General features: G+C 39.8%; 1 protein-coding gene across 2 annotated transcripts in view; it reads left to right on the top strand.

Annotated features, from left to right (window-relative positions):
* The first annotated feature begins 3,959 nt into the window (after positions 1–3,959).
* The window catches only part of plxna4 (plexin A4), a 423,718-nt gene continuing 416,681 nt past the window's right edge, over positions 3,960–10,996 (top strand). Inside the window, exon 1 of one of the 2 annotated variants that reach the window (XM_002931848.5) lies at positions 3,960–4,892. The gene's annotated coding sequence lies outside the window, so the exon portion shown is untranslated. The remainder of the gene's footprint in view (positions 4,893–10,996) is intronic. The other variant, XM_031899073.1, reaches the window with a different exon arrangement.

Below are 10,996 nucleotides of genomic sequence, written 5' to 3'. Positions count from 1 at the left end.
AGGAATCAGAACCAGCAGTGCATAGAATGTAAAAAGCCAGACATATACTGCTTTCAGCATCATTTACATTCACAAGTAACTTTAAACCTCAGGTGGAGTTCACGTTTAAGCAGAGCGATGGCTAATAGACAGAGTTGCATGATGTACATCAATGCTATTATACAGCATGTTAGGAAATGGCTGATTCTGCTAGTTTTATAAGTGGAAAATCCCATGCTCCATTTGTAAATGGGGTCATAATTACTCTTAATATCCTAATACTCTGAAGTGGTAACACTGGCTTATTGATTGTGCCTTGTGCAATATGTTACCAGGCCATCTCCGGTTCATTCCCCCAGGGCATAATCTTCTCTCAGAATACATTAAGAATCTAATTGGAGCAAAAAGTTGAGGACTTTATTTTGTATGACTAAAGTAGAATTTAGCTCCTGCTGAAACACTGCAAACTGAGATCCAGCTGAATTCTCTATAATTATTTTTATTAGCTCCTTATTATTATCCCTCTGTTGCACATCTTAACTTTGTGAGGAGGGAATACAATACTCTGTTATGTGGGACTGCTCCTGTTATTTTGGGCGGATTAGCCCTTGGGGATATTCACATGAAAAGCTAGCAATGTCTCACTACTGGTAATCTCTTCTCTAGCAGACTGCCCTTTCCCTACATACTGTGTAACTTCTTGCAGCCATGGCTATCCTAGTGCAGCTCTACCACCCATTTTAATTGAGAACTGGTTTATCTCATATAGATCTGCATAGGAAAATACATACCCTGACAAGTAAGAGCCAATGCAATTTAAATCCCAAGCGCTGTAACAATATCCATGGCTAGGGAGATGGGCTGTCAGCACACTTTACAGCCCTGAACATATGAAGCAGGAGTGGCAATTTTCCCAATAACTGAAATCCTGTATGATAAGAGAAAATAATTACATTACTAAATAAGCCCCTATGTTTTAGATGTGTATCATTATCAGTCCATTTAAAGACATCTGAGCAGAGTAAATCAGGTCACCGTAGGGGACTAAACCAGGGGTCAAATGGTTTTGGAAGGGGGTCACTGATTGAGTTAAAAAGCTTATCCTACATTAGCAGCTGCCCAAAACGTAAAATGTAACAACTGTGACAGACAGTTCAAGGATTCACTCTTTTATGGTGTACACATCATTAGATATTTATGAGAACAATATATATTGACCTATCCATTTACATAAGGGTCTGTGTGGCTGTGTGTAAGAGAATCTGTGCGTAGAGACAAAGTGTGTATACTCTGCAGCAAGGCTTCTTTCCTGACCTCTGCACCTAAATCTTTTCTCTGTGCTTTCATTTATTTATTGCCAAGTCCTTTACACAGAAGGTAGCATTGAGATGTGCTATGAGAGTGCTGACTGCTATGGCTTAAGGTCCTGTTCACAGTTAGGGATTACCCCAGTCTCTGTGTGTCCAGTATGGAAACCAGATTTGAATAATACGCTCTGTTGCATCATTTATAAGAAACATGGTAGGTTGGGCTGTTTATGCAACTTCCTAGGAACCAATATACAAAGTATAATCCAATCTGTTTGATTCCCAAACCTATTTCCATGTGTTTCTGGTTTTCAGGTATTGTCCTCACCCCCTCCCTTACCTGCCATCAGAATATTCTAGTCCAGACTACTCATGGATGCTTCTGGGTCTGTAAAATTGCAATTTTAAGCAACTTTCCAATATTACATTCGTTACATATTTACATAGTTACATAGGGTTGAAAGAAGCATCCATCAAGTTCAACCCTTCTAAGTGGTTTTAAAGTTATTTGTAAATGTAATTTCTATTAAAAGCAGTATCCATCTTACTGTTTACATTCTGGGGCATATTTTATGGCGTAAGCCAACATGTCCTGTTATGTTGCCCATAGCAACCAATCAGATCTTTGCTTTTGTTTTCTAACTTGTAGGTGACCATTTAAATCTAATTACTGATTGGTTGCTATGGGCAACTTTGCTGGTGATGTTGGCTTACACAAGATAATAAATACACCCTTCTCTGTACTCCAAATTCTGACTCCTGAAGCAATGTTTCAAGCCTACTGATTAAAAGACCTAGTGGAGCACTGACTATTATGATATTATGCAAAACAAAATCGTTTCGGGGGAGGATGTATCAAAAAGGGTAGTTTACCTTTTAGTAGTTTAGTAGGGTAGGGTAGTAGAAGGGTAGTTTATAGAATGGCCTATTAGCAACTGTTCAGTTTTTTAGGGTTTTTAATTATTTTAATGCCTTCCTCCTCATCCTCTATCCAGCTTTCAAATTGGGGTCACCGACCATGGCAGATGAAAAATGCGAGGCATTTTCGGCGATTTGCCGAAATCGCCTGCGCAGCGTGTGCCATCCCACCGGCGACTTACATTTTCGCCGGTGGGATGGCAATTCGGAGAGATTAGTTGCCCGCGAACAGGGAGATTTGTCGCAGGCGACTAATCTCCCCGTGTGCCAGAGCCCTTAATGGTACAATTTTGTTATTACTTTAACCTGTATTGTTTATCTTTAATACTGGCCACTGCCTGGTTGCTAGGGTAAGTTGGACCCCAGCAATGGCTTTTGAAATTCAAACCTAAAGAGCTGCTGGGCAAAAGCTAAATATTTCAGAAACCACACAAAATAATATAAATAAAAAATTAAAAACAGGGTATCGGAGGATGTCTCAGTGGAACCAACCCATTCATAGAGGGTCCTAGAAAAGAACAATTCCCATGAGCTGTGAGCTCTTTTGGGCAGGGCCCTCTATACCTCTTGTATTGGTTATTGGCTGCTGTTTATGTAAATGTTAATTTTTAACGTATACACCCATTTATTGTAGATCTGTAGAAATTGTTAGCACTTGCCAAACTTAGTCTTCAAATTCAGTGCATATCACAGGTTGGCCATGTCCACAGGTACTTTCCCATGCATTTGTTGATAGGCAGCACTATAAGCAGATTTTTTTTATTTAAAAAGCCTTTATTAGAACAACCCGGGCAGCAGCGCTTTTTTTAAAGAAGAATATTAGTTAAGGTGCTATCAAGATATGTCTTATCCCCAGTTATACAGTGCTGCGGAATCTGTTGCCTGGGGCTTGTACATACTGGCACGTACAGAATGGGATGCATTTCTTCCTGCAGTCCCCTGTGGTGGAGGTCTCCTGCATTCCATTGCAGAGAACTACAAGATGAAATGCATCCCATTCTTTTTGGGCCCGTACTGTCACAGACACATGAGGGCCAAACGCAGGTGGGACACATCATGTTGCATTTTATCCTTCGCTCTCCTGTTGTGTATCGTAGGACTCCATTGTGGCAGCATGTAGTAGCATTGCAGCAGTTTCTTACTGTGCCTCAAGGCAGAAACAGCATGGGGCTTCCTGTTGGGGTATTTAATAAAGCTAGTACAACAGCACAGTGCCACAGAGTTTTTCTTTGGTGCCAATGCTTGGGAACATGCCACTGCACCAATACCCACTGGATACAAACCACTAAAGCAGTGAGAGTATTGGGATATGCAAGGATGCAGATGAGCAAATCAATGCCCATTTACCCATATAGTTTACCTGTGGTCTAATGATGCTGCATTTCCCAAACACACTATATAAATGATGACTTCTCTTCTTACTTCCTGACAAAGATGCAGACTTTTGAAGTGAAATATTAAATGGAATAATGTTTTACACCTTCAATAAAAATGCATTGCTTATAAATGTGTCAGTCAGTCCTGGAGGTAACAAAACATGAGAGCAGGGCAATCTTTTTAAGTCTCACTTGTACTTTTGGCTAAACCAGATCTTGGGGCCCATAATGACTGACCCCCACAGGTACAAGCAGAGGGCCAGCCTAGAAAAATGCAGCAGTGCTCAGCTGACTTCTATAAGATATAATTGTTATTGAACACATTTCAGTATCCTGTTCCGCTTTAATATAATGAAGCAAATAAAGTTAATATTTTCCTTTCAGTCTCATCCTCTATCTCAAGGGGAAGAGAAAGAAAAGCATGTAAGAAACCTATGCACCTCTCTTTCTGGAGGTCTTGCTTCAGTGCTGGCAATAAAACGGTACAATTAGCCCAATCAGGCTGCAGATCCTAGATGTCACTGGTGAGTAAGGAGAAGGGGGAGGACTCGTAAGCCGAAGCCCAGGCAGCTGGAAGTTGCGAGCAGTGGTAGGGGGCACACATGCAGGCTCCGCACGCACACACAGGCGCACACGCAGCGCTATTCCAGCCAAACTTTCCTGTGAATGCAGAACCGAAGGCGCCCGGCAGGAGCAGCGGGAAGGCACAGCAGAGGCGCTGAAGTACCACATTAAGAAAGGCAAAAGCAAGGGAAGTGCCCCTTCTGGGTTGGTGGCAGCTACAAATATTTAACTGGCACAGAATCTATGGGAGCATTTTCTTCTCATTCCTATCGGATATCCTACATTGTTAGCCCGCTGTAATTTGGGCAGGCTGTGTGTATGGGCTGCAGAGCAGGTCTGTGCGAGCGGGAGGAGGCAGGGGAAGTAGCCGCCGCGCAAGCTGTGACAGACAGATAGAGCGCAGAGGAAGAGCCGGAGGGATACGGAGTGTCAGCGAGCGGCTGGCTCATCCCCATAGGCACCTGCAGTCTAAAAGCGAAAGGGCATCATTTATCCCCAAGAGCTCCCTCCGAGGCCCCCCTCATTCAAGAAGGCAGATCTCTATCAGGAAGGTGTGGGGATTAATAGGAACCTGCTCAGCTGCGCATTGGAGATTGCCGAACCCGGGGAGATCGGGATGTTTTAGCCGCGTTGAAGCGATTTGTGGGAGTATTTGGCAGTGCGGGGATTGGTGATGTTGGGAAAGGGACCATCTGCAGTATCAATGCGGCTGAACTGAAGCAAGGGGGGGAAGGCGCCCGGCTCCCAGGTAAGGACCTACTGAGGTAGGATGGCCATTGGGCACAACTCTGTGCCATTTAGCTTGTACAGAAGGGGATTATGCAATCTTGCTAGCGCATCTCTTCATCCTTATATCACCTTCCTTGTAATGTGTGTGAGGCATGGGGGCCATATGCACCTGCGCTTGTTGCCCCACTGATCGCTATGCACCTGTTTATTACCCAAGTGATCCTTATACACCTGGGTATTATCATTCTTAGGTTTTCCTTTTTACCCTAGTGATTCCTGTGTATTGCACCAGTGATCAGGTGCCCCTGTGTATTACCCAAGTGATCCCTATGCACCTGTGTATTACCCCAGTGATCCTTATTCCCTGTATATTACCCCAGTGATATGATTATTGCACCTCTGTAGTGAACTAGTGATCCATGTGCCTACGTGTTAGTACCCTATGATCCCTGTGCCCCTGTATAGTATCTCTATGTGGTACCCTGGTAATTCCTGTGCCCCCCTTTTTTATACAGGATTTTGCCTTTGCATTGGCTTCTTTCCCAAGCCACCCCAGTTAAAGAAGCAGCACTGCAGTAGAGTAAGAGGGGCTTTCTGAAGAGTAGTCCACTATCCAGGACTGATACCATGCTAGCGTACCAGCAAATATACATAAGCACACAAGGGAAGATCTGAAAGATGCACAGCCTGCAGTCCTACAGAAGCTGTTGTACTACAGCTCCCAGCATTCATGTTTTGGGTTGCAGTTCAAAACAGCTTAATTATCACAGTTTCTGAAGCCCTTTTATTTGGGACTAACAAGAGACATGAGCACTGAATACCAAGAGCCTTTCTTGTAGGTTTATATTATAAACACAGAGCACCTGGAGATAACTAGTGTTGCTCTAGTGTTAGAACCAAGCAAATAATTAGTTTTAACCATTAGAAAGCAGTGAATGTGTTCCTGTGGATGTACCATCCCTCTTGGGAGCATGGTGGGCACTAAATGTCAGTGCATAGGACTAAAGTGGGAACATGAGATGTGTAGTAGGGTGCCTGCATGTGGGGAGCACCCCGATATCAGCATGTAATGCAGTCTGGTAACTACACACTGGAGAACTTCATATGCTGCAGTGCTAAAAGGACACATATTAGAACTTGCATCACATTTATCTACATCTGCCTCTTGCAGATATGTAATGTGTGTGTGTGTTCACTTTTTTCTTCGTATGCATTTATGCCATTTTATATTAATATATATATATAGCCAAACTGGGTCTGTGCACCCAAACTTACCATTTAAACTACAGGATGAGTGGCATTACCATTGAATGTGTATGTATATATGTGTGTGTATATATATATATATATATATATATATATATATATATATATATATATATATATATATATTGTAAAGATGGGATTTGACTGACCTGTTAAAATAATTATTTCCCATATTTTCTATTTAATAAAAGCCATTTGCGGTTTATCATATTATACTTCAATACTATTTATTATATACGCACACAAGGCAAGCACATGGTCACATCTTAGACAGATATATCTACCAGATTCCTCGGTCTAATGTGCAGTCTAATGTTCTGTGTGACATGCAGGGGCAGTATAGCCCAGATTTCTCTTGAAAGAGATTCCTTATGCATTGACTATTCACTAGCCAATCAGTCACTAGCCATTTAGTCAGATTCACTAGCCAGGTGAAAAAGCTGTCTGTAAACTACCTATGACTATGCTTTTCCAATAGGTACCAAAGCCATTACAAAACACCACACTTAGCATGTTTTTTGTGTTTCCTTACTGTACCACATTTATTACAGGTTGGCAAACAAGCATTATGTACTTTTAGATATTAAAGACTGCTATCTCCCAAACCATAATTAGTTCTATACTCTCAGCACATCTTTACTCAGAAACATGGTCTTTTTCATACATGCAAATAATTAAGTCCAGATACCTAATATGAGACTTCTTGCTTGTGCAGTGGCTATCAGTAAAGTACTATCCCTTCAGTCTGTGCATGCACTATAGGTTAGCATAGCCTTACACTGCCTAGGGGGATAGTAACCCAGTGCTGAGTAATGCATTGCTGCTGCATGCCCGCTAAAGCCCTATACACGTGGCAATATGAACACACCTGTATTTTATTGAGACTTTGCCTCTGTCCGCGTGTCCCTATCTGAATGATAGTTGGCTGCTCCACTCAGCTGATGTTTTATAAATAAGCTTGGTTGCTGTGTTGAGAATACATCCCTATCCCACATTACTTCGCTTAACACTTTCGCTTAATGTGAGCATCTCGAAGACAATGTGCCTTTTGCGCCCCCTGATCCAACCATGTGCGGAGTATTTTTTTCTCAGTGTTTTATTTTTACGAGATTTATATAAAATAAAACAGCAGTGGGGTCAAATGTGTTGGTTTGCCAGTAAGTGCTTGGACTAAATGTATTCTTCTTGCTGCTCAGTGCAGAACATCCTGCCTTTAACTCCTTGCAAAAACCTATGCGGTTTCCCATCTCTGCACTCGAGGTCTGGCCAAAGCACTGGGGGCACAGGGCACGTAATCATAATAAGCCCAAAGAAATGGAAATCCTTTCCAACATGCCTTTCAGAGTCTCTTTTCTGGGCACTTTTATCTTCCACAAAGTGCATTACAAGGATTAGCTATCTTACTGATTATTGGCTAAGTATTTATGATTTATTTATTTCTCTCTTTTTTTTTTATGGTCATCCTTTTGGGATGAAGAAATAGTTATTTTTAATTATATGTGCATGCTTTGTGTCTGCATGCATATCATAAATGGAAAGAGGGCTCTTTAAAGCATTCTGCATCTTATCTGCTTTTAGTGATCGGCCACAGAAAACTGAAAATTCTGTGAAAATCAGAAGCATTCTGTTCATTCTGTGATGTTTTAAATCTGTAGTTTTTCTCATGACATTGTCTCTCCTGTAAAGCAAAATATGTTAGAAAGTCTCCTTAGGAGTACATAGAAGGGCACAAACTGTCTAGTCTAGTAAAACCTCCACTTTCCAGGATTTTATCTGGAGCTAGAGTTCTAGTCAGTTATGAATAATAGAACACATCCAAATGGGCAGGGAAAGGAACATGCAGATGGAAATGCTAAACATTTCGTTCAGACTTTTGAGGGTCTCTTAGGACCATATTTTAACAGCTAGAAAAAGGGGTGGGGGCAGTGTTAGTTTTATAAATGCTATAGTGTGCACTGCCAGTAGACTATAGGGGTGCTGAATAGGATGAATTGGATAGGCAGATGGGAAGGCTAAAAAGGGCAAGTGGTTTTATTGTAATGCAGCTGAGTTCTGTCTCTTATACAGACGCTATGCTTGATAAGTGTTGCCGTGCCTGTTATTGCAAGTACTGTGATATTAAGCACTTTTAAATATAATTTTAAATGCAACTCACGTACCTGTTCTCAGTATACTTATGTTACTTTGTGCCAGCGTTTTGTCCCTTAGTTTGGATTTACAAGGACTATCCCATAAGTGAAAGGGTAATTTAAAACATTTCTAAATATTTAACACATCACAAAACTTGCATGCATTTTTACCAGGCAGTGAGTGCAAATCATGTTTGCTTTTAGTAACTTTAAGATCTTCCATAGAACTTTGCTAGGTTTAATATTGCACTGGGTACAGCATTACATTTGGACACTAGGGACAGCATTCTACAATTCAGTCAAAGGAAAAGCAAATACTGTTGTCTACGCCAGACTTGTGTACCAGCTATTGCACAGCTTTAGTACCACAACCTATCACAACGGAGATGGTAACGGAACTCTGGAACTTCTAGTTCTGCAATAGCCAGTGTGGATGAGCTTGCCCATTAAAATAATTTGTGATTTGGACAGTTTTATTTATTTTATTTTATTTTTTTTTATCATTTTTTTTCGTGCTTATTGAGCTCATTGTGATGTAAAGTACTTCTCTGCCATCCTGTCTGAATCATGATATCGCTCTGTGGGCTGGCTTATGAGACCATGGTACAGAAATATAATATGGTAGTGTTTTCAGAGCTAGCTCAGAGCCTAGATTACTCCCCATTGCTACATCTATCAATGTCTGCAGAAGTGGAAATAGCTTGGCAAATTCAATCAGCTCTCTTCCAACCTAAATATATTGTAACATGGTGAATTATAGGAGAAATAAACATATTTCATAAAACAGAATATGCAGCTATACAACTAGCCTGATTCACAATGATCTAATCACTCTTATGTTGCAATATATATGGGCACATGTAGGAAAGCATTGTATTTGGTATATAGTTATTGTATATTCTTATAGATACTTGATACCAGTGTTATTATATATGGGTAAAAAAAGAAAAAATGGGCTCAAGGTAATGCTAAAGGCTAGCACCCTGCCTTGAATCATCAATCAAGGATGCCAGCACTGTAGCTTCCAGTTGAACTACAGCTTTCAGCTTCCATTAGACATCCTTAACTTATTTATTGTTAGGTATGAAAACATTATAGTAAAGAAAAAGTGGCAGTTAGCAAACTATTTATGCTTAATTGGCTATTTTACAAAAGTCATTTCCAGCCATTGGGCCTTTCCACCCTAAGAATGGGCACCGTGGACAAATGCCTTTGCTTCCCTGACCTAAAATTGTGCACACACATAGTAATAGGTGCATTATATGGTGGAGAAAAAGCAGTAATAAATCAGTAGCAGCTGCTATAGGTAATAAAATAACAGGTGCAAAGTTTTAATCAACATCATTCTGTCGGTAAACCCCGAAATATTGCTTGCTGCTTTCTTGTTATGGGTTATTGTGCCCAAGGGTGGTGAATTTGTTTACGCCAGGAATTCTTTAAAAGACAAATTCACCATCGTCTTAACACCCAACATATTTTTATTCAAACGCCACAGTGTTTTTTTACTTAACACAAGTAAAATTTCATTAATAGCTCCACAAAACCTACACCAGCTTCAGTACTCCAGACGTGTGACATTTAGTACTTCAAATTCAAGTGGTGTTTTACAAATGGAAGTTTAACTCTAAAGTGTAACCAGGGCATTTACAAACTAGATTAAGGATTTTGTGCATTTGCCATTTTTCCAACTCCATTGTAACTCTAATAATATTTTTTACTCAAATTTCAGTGTACCCCACTTTTGTGAATTTGCTTTATGACTAAACTTAAAGAAATATATATATATATATAGTCTTCAGGTTGAGTGTGTAAATGTACAATTTACTGAGCTATAAATGTACAGTTTGAGGAAGTAATGAGCTAAACTGTCAATGACAAGCTGAAAACATCAATTAAACAGATTATAGGCTTCAGTTCAATCTTGTATCAATTTACAGTCGCAATGAATGCATCTCCGCTCCCCCCCCCCCCCCACCACTACTTCCTCTTATAAAATCAGTTAGTACTTTATGTAGAACAGGTTTCAGGGATGGGAAAAAAAACAAGACATCCAATGTTATTTTCACATATCTTCAATGATTGTGACAATCAAGATCAAACCATAGTCCGCCAAAGAATTCTGTACATTCGATATGAGTTACAGCCTAATTTATTGTGGGTTGATGTTTTCATTCTGATACAAAGCTTTCCAATCTGTCATGAATTTGTATCTTTGAGGAAGAAATCAGTTATCCCCCCCACAAATTAGTGATGATGTATTTTAGTCAGGTAAGATCAACTGCTAGTTTAGTTAGTGTTCACAATGCATTACATATTGTAACATTGCTAATGCAGATTATTGCATATTCATCACAATAGCAGGTGGAGGCTCCAGTATATATATATATATATATATATATATATATATATATATATATATATATATATATATATATATATATATATATATATATATGTATGTATGTGTAAGTAGTCACAAGGTCAAACAGCAACGTAATGGAAATCCTTGTAAATATTGAATTCTCTTTTGCTGTTCTTATATTTATAGTTGATATTTATAGGTCGACACCATGACATGTAGACAGGGACTTCTTCTGATCTGAGTAATTATATGACATAACAGTGTAGATCAAGACTAACATTATACTATTTCTGAAACATTAAAGGGAGCTAAAATAAAGGCTGCATTAATGTACATGTCTTGCATTTATGCAATTCAACAAATTAG

This window comes from Xenopus tropicalis, chromosome 3, assembly GCF_000004195.4.
Source record: "Xenopus tropicalis strain Nigerian chromosome 3, UCB_Xtro_10.0, whole genome shotgun sequence".
Taxonomy (NCBI): domain Eukaryota; kingdom Metazoa; phylum Chordata; class Amphibia; order Anura; family Pipidae; genus Xenopus; species Xenopus tropicalis.
Note: the sequence above shows the minus strand (reverse complement) of the source record. Positions and strands in the feature narration are given on the sequence as shown.